Source organism: Gossypium hirsutum, chromosome A06 (assembly GCF_007990345.1).
Source record: "Gossypium hirsutum isolate 1008001.06 chromosome A06, Gossypium_hirsutum_v2.1, whole genome shotgun sequence".
Taxonomy (NCBI): Eukaryota; Viridiplantae; Streptophyta; class Magnoliopsida; order Malvales; family Malvaceae; genus Gossypium; species Gossypium hirsutum.
The window spans coordinates 32,960,643-32,966,773 of record NC_053429.1 but is presented as its reverse complement, the minus strand read 5'-3'; positions in this window follow the sequence as shown (position 1 = coordinate 32,966,773).

Below are 6,131 nucleotides of genomic sequence, written 5' to 3'. Positions count from 1 at the left end.
GTAAGAATTGTCTTTTGACGATTCAAGGTCATTGTTTTCCGGCTAACCTTATGTTGTTACCATTTGACGAATTTGATGTAATACTTGGTATGGATTGGTTAGCCCTTCATGATGTGACTGTGAATTGTGGTAGTAAGTATATTAAGTTAAGATGCCCGGATGGTAAGATTCTACGGGTTGAATCAAGAGAATTGGGTTCGCCGCCGATTGTAATCATGGCAATGGTTGCCCAGACATATATGAGGAAAGGATATGAAGCCTACCTTTAATTTGTACTGAACACTAAGGAAAAAGAGTTGAAGATCGAGTCTGTGTCGATAGTTTGTGAGTATCGAGATGTGTTTCTAGAGGAATTACCCGGATTACCTCCTGAAAGGGAAATAGAATTTGGTATTGAATTGGTGCCAGAGACGACTCCCATTTCTATTGCCCCGTACAGAATGGCACCTATAGAGCTGATGGAGTTAAAAGCATAGTTACAAGAGCTGACAGATAAAGGATTGCTAGGCCAAGTTTTTCACCTTGGGGTGCTCCCGTGTTGTTTGTAAAGAAGAATGATGGTTCGATGAGGTTATGTATCGATTATCGGCAACTGAACAAGGTGACTATCAAGAATAAGTATCCTTTGCCAAGGATCGATGATTTGTTTGACCAGTTGAGAGGAGCCACCGTATTCTCCAAGATAGACTTGAGATCTGGCTATTATCAACTGCGAGTTAAAGACTCGGATGTACCCAAGACAGCTTTCAGAATGAGGTATGGCCATTATGAATTTCTTGTCATGCCGTTTGGGCTGACGAATGCACCAGCTGTGTTTATGGATTTAATGAATAGAATCTTTCAGCCATACTTGGATAAGTCTGTCGTGGTGTTTATTGACGACATCTTGATCTACTCTAAAGATGAGACAGAGCATGCAAAGCACCTAAGAATTGTGTTACAGACCTTGCGGGAAAAGCAACTGTATGTTAAGTTTAGCAAGAGTGAGTTTTGGCTCCAAGAAGTTGGATTTTTGGGTCATATAGTTTCGGGTGAAGGCATTCGAGTTGATCCAAGTAAGACTTTTGCAATTGTTGAATGGAAATCGCCTAAGAATATAATCGAGGTTAGAAGCTTTTTGGGCTTAGCCGATTACTATCGAAGGTTTGTAAAATGATTTTCCATAATAACGACTCCGATGGCGAATTTGCTACAGAAAGACGTTAAGTTTGAATGGACGGATAAGTGTCAGCAAAGTTTTGGAAAGTTAAAGACATTGCTGGCCGAAGCTCCTATTTTAGTGCTACCTGAATCGAGAAAAGAATTTGTGGTCTACGGTGATGCATCCTTAAATGGATTGGGTTGTGTGCTTATGCAAGATGGCAAGGTGATAGCCTATGCTTCACGGCAATTAAATCCCCACAAGAAGAATTATCCGATCCACGACCTAGAGCTTGCTGCTATTGTTTTTGCCTTGAAAATTTGGAGGTATTATTTGTATGGCGAGACTTGCCGTATATTCACAGACCACAAGAGTTTGAAATACTTGATGACTCAGAAAGAATTAAATTTGAGACAGCGAAGATGGTTAGAATTAATTAAAGATTATGATTTGATTATCGACTATCACCCGAGAAAGGCGAATGTGGTTACTGATGCATTGAGTAGGAAATCCCTATATGCCTTGAGAGCTATGGATGCTCGTTTGACATTGCTTGATGATGGTTCAGTTTTGGCTGAGCTGGAGGCTAGGCCAACATTTCTGCAGGAAATTCATGATGCTCAGCTTAAGGATGATGACTTGCAAGCAAAAAGGGCTCAATGTGAGTCTGGTGTTGAATCAGATTTTCAAATCAGTCCTGATGGATGCTTAATGTTTAGAGGTAGGGTTTGTGTACCCAAAGACAATGAACTTATTCAGAAGATTTTGCAAAAAGCTCATAACAGTCGTTTGTCTGTTCATCCGGGAAGTACTAAGATATACAACGATTTAAAGAAGATGTACTGGTGGAGCGGCATGAAAAGAGATGTTTTCGAATTTGTATCGAAATGCCTGGTATGTCAGCAAGTTAAAGCTGAACATCAAGTGCCTTCAGGTTTGTTACAACCTGTAATGGTCCTTGAATGGAAGTGGGACAGAGTTACCATGGACTTCGTGACAGGACTACCTATGACTCCGAAAAAGAAAGATTTTATATGGGTTATAGTGGACAAATTGATAAAGTCGGCTCATTTTATTCCGGTAAGGACGAATTATCCCCTTGATAGATTGGCCGATTTGTACATTTCTGAGATAGTAAGATTGCACGGAGTACCACTGTCGATTATTTCTGACAGTTACCCGAGGTTTACTTGGAGATTTTGGAAGAAGTTACAAGAAGCCTTGGGTACAAAGTTGAGTTTTAGCACAGCTTTTCACCCTCAGACCGATGGTCAGTCTGAGTGGATGATTCAGATTCTCGAGGACATGTTGAGATGTTGCATCATTGAATTTCAGGGTAGTTGGGAAAAATACCTGCCATTGGTAGAATTCGCCTACACTAACAGTTTCCAAACAAGTTTAAATATGGCACCTTATAAGCCCTTGTATGGTAGGAAATGCTGAACTCCATTGTACTGGACAAAACTCAAGGAAAATCGAATTCATGGAGTTGATCTGATTAAAGAAACTGAAGAAAAAGTTAAAGTAATATGGGATTATTTAAAAGCGGCATTAGATAGGTAAAAGTCTTATGCTGATCTGAAAAGAAAGGAAATTGAGTTTCAAGTTAGAGATAGAGTATTCTTGAAAGTAGCTCCATAGAAAAAGGTATTGAGATTTGGTCGAAAAGGTAAACTGAGTCCACGATTTATCGGATCGTAGAGATCACCGAAAGAGTTGGACTGTTAGCCTATCGTTTGGCGTTACCACCCGAACTGGAAAAGATTCATGACGTATTCCATATATCCATGTTAAGAAGATACCGATCAGACCCCTCTCATGTGATTTCAACAATTGAGATTGAAATTCGACCGGACATGACTTATGGAGAGGAACCGATTAAGATATTGGCTCGTGAAGTTAAACAGTTGAGAAATAAAGGTGTGGCTCTTGTAAAAGTTCTATGGCATCGACATGGTGTAGAAGAGGCTACATGGGAGCCAGAAGAAACCATGAGAAGTCAATATTCGAATCTGTTTTCTGGTAAGACTTTCGAGGATGAAAGTCGGGAGAAATGTAACATCTCGAAATAGGGCCTAGTCAGAATAGTGGTTTCAGGGCCACAAATCTGACATCAAAATATTTATTTTATGATTATTATGAGGCCTAGAATATGAATATATGCATGTATTAAAGTTTCATGAAGAAATTCTAAGTATAAGATGTTCAATTGGAAATTGGGGACTAAATTGAATAAATTGAAAAACTTGGATTCTAGAAGCAATTTGTATGAAATTGCTTTAGATTATGAATTAGAAGGTCTTGGAGGGAATTTGCCCAAATTCTAAATTTTTGGACAAAAATGGGCTTGCATGGATGAAATTTCAAAGAAAGGGCTTAAGGGCATTGTGATCATTTGTCATTTTAATGAATTAAAATGGGAAAAATCAAGCCAAAATCAGCCATTTTTCTCCTCCATCCAGCCGAAAATTTTGGGGTCTCCATATCTAGGGTTTCAAGCTTTCCAAGCTCAACAGTAAATGTTCCCAAGCCCCGTTTTTCATGCTTTTTGTATTTTTGAAATCCCGGTAGCTTGCTCTCTCCATTTATACCCATATTTCATGCTAGGGTTCATGTTTAAAAATTTACCCATGCATGAGTTGCTTGTATTTTTTGATGGATTATAGAGGAATATGAAAGATGAAGGTGTATTAAACATCTTTTCCTAGTTGATTTTCATGAAAAACCCTTATAGGGACTACTTTGCAAAAGATGTAAATGTGTGGTAGAAATGAGAAAATAATGGAAAATGTGGGCTACTATAAGAAGGAAAAGTGTTCGGCTAGGCTTGGGTAAGATAGAAAGTGCATGTGTTTCATTACACGAGCCTAGGGACTAAATCGTAAAAATGTCAAAGGTTAGGGGAAAACGGTCATTTAGACCGGGGGTAGATATTAAACTTGAAATGTATAATGTGGGGTATTAATGAGTTAATTTTGCTATTATAGACCCCGAGGAACAAATTCCGGAGGTCGATCGTGGTAAAAGCAAGGTTTTAGGATAATCGAAACATAATTCCGAAAAGAATACCAGGTAAGTTCAGATAACTTAAAGTAAACCCCTAATATGTATAATTGTATGATTTATGAATGCATGATGATTGTATTTATTATTGGCATGAATATCATAGAAATGCATATTTGATGATAATATGTGAAAAATGTCTCAGTTGAGGTTGAAAAAGGGGTTGAAAAAGGGAATTCGATGGACAAACCCTCTTTGACATGTGAACTGAGATCCTGCATGTGTTGTAGTAAGGATTTAGCCCAGACAGGTAATCCGTGATCTCAAGTAAGAAAAGGAATCTAGCTCGGATGGGTGTTTCTTGAATGATCAAGCCTCCCGAAGAATATGTGTGCATGATGGATTCAGCTCGGACGAGTAATCCGATTAGGATCTGAATTTAGCTTGGACTGGTAATTCAGATCCAAGCTCATTAAGGGCGTTTGTCGTTATAAGGGATTTAGCCTGGACTGGTAATCCCGACATCATCTTATGAGTTCATGATATGGGGGATTTAGCCTGGACTAGTAATCCTGCCATATGATGTGTGGTTCGCGGGAGTGCATATATGCAATGATCATTTGTATGAATTGACAGATAATAGGTATTCCATCGAGATTTCCTAGAAACTCAACGAGTTTAACATGGGATACAAATGTGAATGAAATGTTGAATGATGAGCTTATCTAGTTAAATTACATGATTATGTGACTAACTCATTGATTGAGTACATGTGATTGGAAATCATTTCAAAATGGATGATTTCATGATTTAAGTATGGATGTATGCTAATTGCGCGGTAAGTTTACTTTCCAGTTATTCAAGCTTACTAAGCATTTAAATGCTTACCCCTCTTTTTTTCCCTGTCTCACAGAGCTCAAGGACTCGAAAGGATTGGAAGACGATTGGAGAGTCAACACACTATCAACTAGACAAGCTTTGGTATAGAGACTTTGTTTATTTTGTTCAATGGCATGTATAGTATTTTTGAGTATTTTATTATATGTGTCATTTGATTTGCCAAGTGAGGGCATGTAAAAATATGTTTATCTTTTGTATATGGCCATGAAAATTGGCTTAATTGAAGTAGGCTATGATCTACGATTTTATGCATGGTTTTTAATTTCAAGTGATGGGTTGTTACCAATTGGCAATGAGTCACATGAATGAGCCAATTTCGGATAGATTAAAGTGACATGGGAACCCATAAACATTAAATGGGAAATAACCTTTCACATATGAAACAAATGATATGAGGTTTCCATACAATGAGTTTTATTAAGATTATTTACGAGTGTAAAATCATGTTTTCTCTCAAACTTGGTAACTACTAAGCATAAGAGGTAGAAAAAGGTGTGTAGCGACGTAAAATTTTTGTGCTTTGGGTCACTAATTGAGGTGACTTATTGGAAATTTGAAAACCGACTTTCGATTTTATTAAAAAAGGGAGTCGCCACCGATCTTTTTTCTAGGTGAGATCGGACACCTAATAAATCATCTTTTTTGAAAAGAAAATTTATTCTTGAACAAAAATGAGGGCCAAATTTGGGTTTACGTCAAAAGCCAGAGTAAAGTTGGGTTCGGGAGTCGGTTACGCATGAGGAAGGTATTAGCACCCTCACGACGCCCAAAATTGGTATCTTATTAAACACGCGTTGTCTTGATTTTCAAAAATACAAATTCAATTTGAATTTTAATCATGATCCGATCCAAACACGAGAATTTTTAAAATGTTAGTTTCTTTTGAAAAAGGCATTTTGTTTTTAACACGAGCCGATGATATTCATCCAACATAGCGATGAAATGAACGAGTTGATGTTAAATCGGCACGTTGCCTTATTTATTGAAATTAATTAAAAACATGAATAAAAATCTTTAAAGTAGTGAACAATAAAACGATATAAAATAGGCGGGAAACAAAAAATAAAAGAGTTAAAAGTACATCGAA